Genomic DNA, 10,520 nt, shown 5'->3' with positions numbered 1-10,520 from the left:
AAATAAGTTACAGTTGTGATTAAACAGAGATAAAGTAAATCTGACCATATTCCTTAAAGTCAATTGTGTGTGTGTGTGTGTGTGTGTGTGTGTGTGAGTGTGTGCATGTGTGTATGTATGCGTGTGTGTGAGTGTGTGTGTATGTGTGTTTGAGAGTGTGTATGTATGTGTGTGTGTGTGTGTGCGTGTGTGTATGCGTGTGTGCGTGTGTGTGTGTGTGTGTGTGTGTGTGTGCGCGTGTGTGTGTGATAGTGTGTGCATATGTGTGGGCATGTTTATGTGGTTTACGAGGACAATTTTTTAGGTTACAAACTGGTAATTACAAGGGTATTATGCTATAAATGTGGTTTATGAGGACATTTCTAGTGTCCCCATAATTCAAATCACATACCAAATGATGTTTTATTGAAAATGTAGAAATGGGGTGTCACGTGACGCCATGCAAGAAGCAGACGTGTGAGCGACGAGCTCTGTGCACTTTGCTAAATTTTCAATTATTTTCATGTTATAATCTGGTGAATTTGATACACCCAGTTACACAATTGCTCTTTGATGCAAAACATGGCAAAAAAGTCAAAATCCTCGGGCTCTGGAGACATTAAAAGACACTTACGTGTTCAGGATGAAAGCCCCGACAGGCCTACAGACCAGGGACTCGATTTGGATGGCGCGGCGGGAGAGGAGATCCAGCGTCAGTTGTCCAACATGTCGGTGATGTTGACGAAGGTTCTTGCTGAGTTGGAGGATCTTGCTGTAATAGGTCGATCGATTACGGTGATGGAAATAAAATTCTCTGAGTTAGTTACAAGAGTGTCAGATGTCTTCGGAGAGGGAATTAACCGCTAATCTGCCCGCGACCAAAGTTGATTTGGAACATCTCCTTGAAAAGCTTGAAGATCTTGAGAATAGAAGCCGCCGGAATAACATCATTGTTGGAATTCCTGAGCATGAAGAGGGCAGAGATATGGTGAAATTCCTAGATGAGTTTTTCCGGAGTCTGCTCGACATAACAGGCCACAAGCTGGAAATCGAGCGAGCTCACAGAGTCCCAGCTCACAGATTTGCTGAGGGAGATAGGCCCCGATCGATTCTGGCCAGATTTCTGAGATCATCCGATAAAGATCTTGTGTTGCGCCAGGCGAGGAGCAAAGGGAAGCTTTCTTGGAAGAACCATAATATTTTCTTGTTCCCGGACTTTGCAAACTCGACAAGAGAGAAACGCGATCGGTTCAAGGAATGTAAGAAACTCTTACATCAGAAAAAGATCTCGTTTGCTCTGATGTTTCCTGCCAAACTGAGAATAGAAACGAAGGTCGGTCGCAAAGTATTTATATGTCCCAATCAGGCAATGTCTTTTATAGAATCAATGTCTGAGTAAACCATTGGATGTTTCTCATGTGAGTGGGTCAACTCGCTGTACTTACTCTTGAGGAAGCTGGGTGACACTTTGGGTTTTTTGCGTTGGCTCTGCCGAGAGGCTGGAGCTTGTTTTGTGAATAACACTTTTCCTTAAAGAAACTTTTGCATTGAAGTTCCCTGCCAGTTTGAGAAGTGGACACTACAGATGACCGCAAAATATCTACATGCTCACACAAAGGATGTCTTTTATAAAGCTGACGGATTGTGTAAGTCATGGTTTATACGTTTATGCGGCCTCCGAGTGAATTGACTTGACCATCCGGGGAACCATGATGCCGATTTTGTTTCTTTTTGTGTTGGTTCCGCCTAGCGGCTGGAGCTTGTTCTATTGAATAACACTCCTTTGGAACAGCTGTGGATTAATCTGTTCGTTCTTCGTGCTTATTCCTCCTGCTGGCTGGAGTTTGTTTTTAGTTTTTTTACGGGACATTGGAATGATTACGTCATCCGCTGAACTCATAACAGCTGGCTCACTGAACATTCGTTTGCCTGACCGAGGAATCTGAACGGTTTTATATCAGCTGAAATTTGTTTTGTGGAAGTTCACACCTTTAAAACAGTTCTGTGAATGAATCTACACATTCTTTGTGTTCATTCTTCCTATTGACTGGGTTTATTTTACAAAGTATTTTCTGTTATGTAATTTTGCTTCACAAATTTGTGAGGCAAAATTGTGCAATCCGATGGCAAAGTTGTCACGGGGGCTCGTGGGCGTTCATGGACCTTTTGAGTTTGAAGGGATTGACGCTGGTTGGCGCTTTCGTGCGCGGGGTTAATGCGCATGTTTTTCTTTTTTCTGTTTGTTTTGTTCAGGGGAAAGTTCGGGGTTTGATTGTTTCCCTAATGGGGAATGTGGTCTGTATAATTTTGTTTTTGACACACAGTTTATTTTTTCTACTATATCAAAATGTCAAATATTAATATGAGTGTACTATCTCTCTCCACATGGAATGTGAATGGGGTGGGGCACCCCATAAAAAGAAGGAAGTTATTACTTTTCTTAAACGTAAGAAATATGATATAGTGTTTCTTCAAGAAACACATCTCTCCCCGCAGAAAGCGGAAACATTTGGGAAGATATGGGGTGGACATGTTTTCTTTAGTGTTGGCTCAAGTAAAAGCAGGGGAGTCATTATATTGGTAAATAAACATCTACAATTCAAATGTCTCAAACAGACTAAAGATAAATTAGGAAGAGTAATTATAGTTTTAGCTGAAATTCAAGGGCAAAGGTTGATTTTGGCTAATATTTACGCACCTAAGGCTGATGATCAGGGCTTTTTTATAGATCTTGAAGGGATGTTGCAAGCCGCTGGCACCCCTCATGATATAATATTGGGAGGAGACTTTAATCTTTTGATGGATTCAGTCCTTAATCACAGTGAAGCAAAAGTGTGTAAACCCCCTAGAGCAACAGTGACGCTTCACAGGATGTGTAAAAATCTTGGTCTTTCGGATATTTGGAGACTTTTGAACCCATCTGGTAGGGAATATACATTTTTTTCATCAGTCCATAAGATTTATTCTAGAATAGATTTTTTTTTTTGATATCCAAATCCCTCATTTCATCTGTTGTGGATTGCTTAATTGGAAACATCTTAGTCTTAGATCACGCCCTGGTGAGTTTAGAGGTGATGCCACATATAGAGAAAAAGAAATCATATAGTTGGCACCTTAATGTATCCCTTCTGCACAATCCTGAATTCCAACAAATGTTAAAGACTGAAATCAATGTTTATATGGAGACCAGCTGGTCCTCAGTATCCTCTGTGGGCGTGGCTTGGGAGGCACTTAAGGCGGTACTTATGGATCGGATCATACAGTATGCCTCATTCATCAAAAAATCCAAAGCACGAGAACTCGTGGAGTTGGAAGGAAATATTAAAAGTGCCGAGGCAGAGCTGAAGCGCCGTATGTCAGCTGATGGCCTCAGAGAATTGACCCGATTGAAATATAGATATAATACTATTTTGTCGCGGAAAGTGGAGGTTTGGTTATTCAGGGCAAGACAGTCATACTTTGAGTCGGGTGACAAAGCAGGGAAGCTTCTGGCTAGATATATAAAGCAGAGAGAGTCTTTTTCTACCAGTCCCTCAGTGAAATCTGCTGGTGGTGAAATATTTACCTCAGCCATTGATATTAATAATGCTTTTAAAGAATTCTATCTTGATCTCTATAGGTCCACGTCTTCGTCTACTGATGAAGATATTAGAAACTTTGTGGAACCATTAGATCTTCCTAAACTGATGATTGAGCAAAAAAAACTCTCTTGATTTTGAGATAACCTTGGAGGAGCTTGACGAGGTAATTAAGTCCCTACCTACTGGCAAGGCTCCGGGACCAGATGGATTTGCTGCAGAATTTTTTAGATCCTATGCTACAGAACTGGCTCCACTTTTGTTAGAAGTTTATACTGAATCATTAAAGAATGGAAAGCTTCCACCAACCATGACACAAGCCCGGATCAGTCTGATTCTTAAAAAGGACAAATATCCAAGCGAGTATAAAAGTTATCTTATACATATAGATCAGGTGGGGTTTATTCGGGGCCGCAGCTCTTCTGATAACATCAGGCGTCTCATCAATATCATGTGGTCAATGGCAAATGAACAATCTCCGGTCGCTACCATCTCACTTGACGCTGAAAAGGCTTTTGATATGGTAGAATGGGATTATCTTTTTAAGATTTTGGAAATATACGGGCTCGGGAGTACATTTATTGGTTGGATTAAGTTACTTTATAAACACCCTGTAGCAGCGGTACAAACAAATGGATTAATCTCAGATTATTTTACTCTGGATAGGGGCACTCGGCAGGGTTGCCCTCTTTCCCCATTATTGTTCTGTCTTGCCCTGGAACTATTAGCAGCCGCGATCAGAAAGGAGGATGATTTTCCAGGGGTGACGGCGGGAGGCGTGGCACATAAGCTTCTGCTTTACGCAGATGATATTTTATTATTTGTCTCTGAACCTACTAGATCTATGCCTTGCCTCCACAGAATTATTAATTCCTTTTCCAAGTTCTCAGGATACAATGTAAATTGGTTTAATCCGAAGCTGTGGCACTGACAGCGTACTGCCCAGAAACAGCTTTCCAGCCGGGCGCCTTCCGGTGGCCCAAACAGGGCATTAAGTATTTGGGGATTTTATTCCCAGCAAATTTGTCTGATTTAGTTAGAGTTAATTTTGACCCTTTAATAAAAAGGTTTTCAAGCGATGTGGGCAGGTGGGCTTCATTACGTTTATCGATGATTGGGAAGGTTAATGTTATTAAAATGAATTGTATTCCAAAATTCAACTACCTGTTACAATCTCTCCCTATAGATGTCCCCCTCTCTTATTTCAAGCAATTTGATAGCATAGCGAAGTCCTTTATTTGGAAAGGTAAGCGCCCCAGGTTAAATTTCAATAAGTTAGATAGGCCAATTGACAATGGTGGGTTAGGCCTACCCAAGATTTTTTTTATTATTATGCATTCAGTCTTAGACATTTGGCTCATTGGTCGCTTCCACCTGAGAGGGCCCCTCCCTGGTTTTGTATTGAAAAGGAAGTTCTTGCCCCTATCTCGCCACTGCAAAGCCTGTCTATCAAACTAGCCGGAGAGGTTAAGTTGCACCCTGTTATTTTGCATTTGCACTCGATATGGACAAAAGTGTCCAGAGTGTTTAATTCTGATATTTATTTAAACGCAGCCTCGAGCATATGGCTGAACCCTAAACTATGTATTAATAAGTCCCCTTTTTGTTGGTCAGATTGGATTGTGAGGGGGGTTAATGCACTTGGTGACCTATATGAGGGTGGAGTATTGAGACCTTTTGAAAATTTGGTTCAACATTTTGGCATTCCCAGATCTCAGTTTTATAAGTATTTACAGCTTTGCCACCTACTCTGCACTATTTTTGGGAGTGGCACGCACCCCCCTAAGGCAGCAGGTGCTTTGGGAGAGGTGATAGCTGCTTTTGGAAAAGGCCATGAAGCATCAGTGTATTACTCCCTACTAATTCAGAGTCTGGGGGATGGAGCCTTGACTTCTCTCAAGAGAGTATGGGAAAAAGATTTGAATTTGGTATTGGAGGATGGAGTGTGGACTAAGATTCTTAAAAATGTCAAGTCTGTATCTAGAGATGCAAGGGTTCGCCTTATGCAATTTAAGAATTTACATAGATTTTATTGGACCCCCTCTAGATTATATAGGCTTGGTCTTAAAGACACACCCACTTGCTAGCGATGCCAGTCAAAAGTTGGAGACACTACCCATGTCTTTTGGGGGGGGTGTTAAGATCCAGGAGTTTTGGTTGAGGGTTCAGAGGTATTTGTGTGATGTTTTGAACACTCAGGTTTTGCTCTGTCCCAGACTCTGTATTTTGGGTGATGGGGCGGTCATGCATTTAGGGGATAATCACATAAAAAATTGGGTTTTGACCAGTCTCATGATCGGCAGGCAAGTAATTTTAAGGGGTTGGAAGTCAAGTGGAGCACCCTCTTTTTCGGAGTGGTGTGTGGAAATGGGGAAGGTAGCTGCATTTGAAGAGGCGGTAAGTAGAAGGCTGGGGTTTAGGGACTTATTTGCAAAAAAATGGGGCAAATATTTAGTTTTTTTGGGGGACTCTCGAGGAGGGTGTAGTTTAGTTTAATCATGTATTTATTTGTGTATATATATATGTATATTTTTATTTTATTTTATATTTTTATTTTTTATTTTTTGGATTGTGTGTGTGTGTGTTATGTGGGACCACACGGGTGTTTGTTAGGGGTCAGGGTGGGATTGTATTAGTGGGGTTTAAATGTAAAATGTTGATTCTTTATATATGTGTTGAGTTTTTTCCACTGTCATGTGCATATGAATCAATAAAAAATGTTAATTACAAAAAAGAAAATGTAGAAATGCAGAAAGTTTTTTGTGAGGGTTAGGTTTAGGTTAGGTTTAGGTTTTTAATGGATTCCTATGGGGCTATTCACACCGGGTCCGACAAATCGTCCACTGACAATCCAAAGGTTTTTTTTTTTTTTTTACGGAGAGTTGTCCAATTTTTCTTTCTTCGGACTGCGATGAAAAATTACTGACCAATGAGATAAGAGATTTTTGTCATTTTTCCACTGGCAAACACCAGCATTGATGTGGATCTGATACACACCTCAAAAATTACGTATACAAAGTCAAAGTCCTGACTTGAACCCAACTGAGATGCTGTGGCAGGACCTTAAATGGGCAGTTCATGCTCAAAAACCCTCCAATGTGGCTGAACTAAAGCAGTTCTGATAAGAAGAGTGGGCCAAAATTCCAGCACAGTGTTGTGAAAGACTGATCTCCAGTTATTGGAAGCGTTTGGTTGCAGTTGTTGCTCCTAAATGTGGCACAACCAGCTATTAAGTTTAAGGGGGCAGTTAGTTTTTCACATGGGTGATATTGGTGTTGGATAACTTTTTTGCTTCAATAAAAAATATACAGTATATATATTTGAAAACTGTAACAATTTAGTATGAAAAATACACAAAAATGGATGAAATCAGGAAGGGGGCAAATACTTTTTCACAGCACTGTATATTATCCAGACATTAATTCAGGCATTATAAAAAGAGAAGCTGAGTTCAGGAGTCTGGAATATAGACCTACTTGTAGCAAAATACATGTGCAAATAAATATCCAACAGTGCTCTTTAATCTCACTCACATTAAAAACATAAATTATATACTCCTCAAAATGCATCAACAATCATGGAAAGAACATAATGAAACAGTTATGCCAAAGTAGGTAAATAAATGCTTTAACAGCGTTTATTATATTAATCTCTCACAGCTGAAGGGTGCGGACAGGAGACTGGTATAACTACAGTGCCGCAACAGCGCCACCTACTGTACAGGAGTGAAATAGTTTTTAGTTGCATCATAAGAATAATAAGATGAACGATATATCAATGTACCAATCAAACTCACTCAGACTGCTGACAATTTCTTTTTTTTAAATTATATTCATGTACTGTATGTGGTTACAGATGAATCATATAGAACAGTGAAATCACTCACAGAAACTTTAACTTCTCTGCCTACACTTGACTCCATTATCTTAAAGGAGACGGATGTTTTTGTTGCTCCCAATAGTCGCTCCTCATTTGCATAAAGTTAAACTTTTCTCAACTTTGTAATGTTGCTTGTTAAGCCCACATCTGGTTGCCAGAGGTCGCTGTCGCTCATGTCACTGGAAGTCCCCAGCTCTCATTGAAAATGAATGAGATCTAGTCACTTTGTCTTTGGAAGTCATTGCATGTGTGTATGGGGCTTTAATCATGGTCGTTACCGTCAAGCTCAAAGAATGGCATAAAAGAACCATAAAAGCACCATTAAAGTAGTCCATAAAACTCATGCATTATATTCAAAGACTTTTGAAGACATACAATAGTTTTGTAAATTGTAAAAAGCTGTTTAATAAATAAATATACAGTCTGCATGCGCAACACGCTTCAATGAATGTTGACACACACACACACACATTCAGTAATACGGTATATCACGGTAATTAACATGCACGATATTGTTATCGAGGGCATTTCAAAATACCGTAAAATAATTCTAGATAACCTTTTAGCCAAATGTTTCTAATCGCACTGTAATTTTTTCCATCAACGAATTAAGATTTACAACACTGTGTGTATGCGGCATAAATGTGCACTCTGATGTAAACAAAACCAATGTGGACAAGAAACATGACTGAAGGAGGAACGCAGCCAACCCTTAATCCACCTTCCAAAAGGGTTAATTCAGAAGTGAGGAAGTATTTTGGGTTCCATAAAAATGCTTGGTCGAAGACGATTTGCCTTTGTGCAAAAAACGTGGCAGAAAAGAGGCAGTGAAACACAAACACCTCCAACGTTTTCACACATTTGCAGGACAATCATCCTGTGTAATTCGGCGAGATAAAGGCAAGTTGTGACAGTTCTGCTCGTTTTTCCAAACTGCATTTGAAAACTGAGAGACAACACTCTGAGACAACTAGCTAAGTGACAACTAAGATGACAAAGAAATGAACTGTTGTTGCCATTTGCAGATAATGTGTAGCTTGCTTTCAAGTGGCGACACAGTAACATTTGTGTCATTTGTAGAAACAACTAAAATAGATTTGTAATCAGTTAATACTAAGTCCTGTAATGGAACGCCATGCAATCGTCCATTTCCATACTGTACAGTCTGAGTGAATTTGCAGTTGTTAAATCTGTAGCTACCACCTAGCTTTATATTAGCAACTGGTTTGCTATCCAGAAAAAGCATGCATACTATTGTTGTAGACTAGTTGCCGTCTCAGTACAGTTAGTCTTGCCTGACTTTAACAGCCTTAACAAGACAAGTTGTAGGTCTGCACTGATCTGTAATGATCAGTGACCCTGTGACATAATGACCATTTAAATATTAAGATATCAACTTAATGTTATATTTGACTGTGTATCAATGGTGTTGAACTGTTTTTCAATTCGTTTTTTAAATGTTCAGAGTTCTTTTCAAAGTTCTTTGTTATCTGTTAACTTAAAAGGACAGTTTGGTACTGAAAAAAGTAATTAAACTTGTTATTAAGAGTACAACAACAAAGTTTGTGTATCTTTCAACCTGTTTTTATAATGTAATTCAATACGGTGATAGAAACTCCAGCAATTACCGTGACATGAAAATTTGATACCGTCACATGCCTAACACACATGGCTCATGATGTGCTGCTATTTTGATCTCTCAGAGCTGTGCGCAATATGTGAACGCTCCACACAAAGTTCATCCCAGATTTATGCATGAGCCATGGGAGGCTCGAGGGGAGAAGCCATGGAAGGTGGAGCCGTGGGAGGCTCGACGAGAGCTGGCAGCGACTGGGAACAGACCTCCGTGTTCGGGAGCACTGGCAGCGACTGGGGAATGACCTCCGTGGTCGTGAGCACTGGCAGTGACTGGGGAACGACCTCCATGGTCGTGAGCACTGGCAGCGACTGGGGAACGACCTCCATGGTTGTGAGCACTGGCAGCGGCTGGGGAACGACCTCCGTGGTCGTGAGCACTGGCAGCGGCTGGGGAACGACCTCCGTGGTCGTGAGCACTGGCAGCGGCTGGGGAACGACCTCCGTGGTCGTGAGCACTGGCAGCGGCTGGGGAATGACCTCCGTGGTCGTGAGCATGGGCAGAGACTGGGGAGAAGGTGTCCTATTCCTTCTCCCCTATTCCTATTCCAGCTGGGAGCGTAGTCATGGGAGTGGGCGATGCCACGGGCCTTGGCTCTGGGACGGCGGAGGCCACGGGCCTTGGCTCTGGGACGGTTGAGGGCGCTGGCTCGTTGGCCGTGGCGGGCATAGGCGCTGGCTCGTGGGCCGTGGCGGGCTTGGAGCAAGGAGCCGTGGAAGGCTTGGAGCAAGGAGCCGTGGAAGGCTTGGAGCAAGGAGCCGTGGAAGGCTTGGAGCAAGGAGCCATGGAGGGCTTGGAGCAAGGAGCCATGGAGGGCTTGGAGCAAGGAGTCGAAGATGCAGGTTTTGGCCTGGGGTTCCCACCATAATCCACTGTGTAATGGGAACCGCAAAGTTCCAGAGCCTTCTCCACATATTCACAGAGTGTCCAGTGAGGATCAGCCAGAGGCATCAGGTCCTTCAGTGCACTATTCAGACCGGTCCAGAAGAAAACCACCAGAGAGTGATCTGGATAGTGCACTAAATTCGCTAGTTCCAAAAACTCATGGACGTGATCCTCAACTGTACGGTCCCCTTACTTAAGAAGCAGAATTCTGACAGCCGCTAGATCCATGTAGGTTAGTTCTTCTGTAACGGATGGTTGCTGGGATGAGACGGGAGACGCTGGATCTATATGCAGGCTTTTAGTGAAGATGATAATAGTGAAACAAACAGACATGAACTCATAAAGCAACAAACAAGAACTGACAAAGAATTGCAAAACTAGATGGTATATATACACACACAAGGGCTAATGAGGGAATGGAAAACAGGTGAGAACAATGGGGAACAGATGGCAGTAATGAGTGCAGTGCATGATGGGAAAAGTAGTCCGGGGGAAACACTTCAATATAAGAGTCCTAGGAAACACGAGGGAGACAGACTGTGACAAGTGCCATAAGGATTGAT

The sequence above is a fragment of the Myxocyprinus asiaticus genome, chromosome 31, assembly GCF_019703515.2.
Source record: "Myxocyprinus asiaticus isolate MX2 ecotype Aquarium Trade chromosome 31, UBuf_Myxa_2, whole genome shotgun sequence".
Taxonomy (NCBI): Eukaryota; Metazoa; Chordata; class Actinopteri; order Cypriniformes; family Catostomidae; genus Myxocyprinus; species Myxocyprinus asiaticus.
This window is presented reverse-complemented; position numbering follows the sequence as displayed.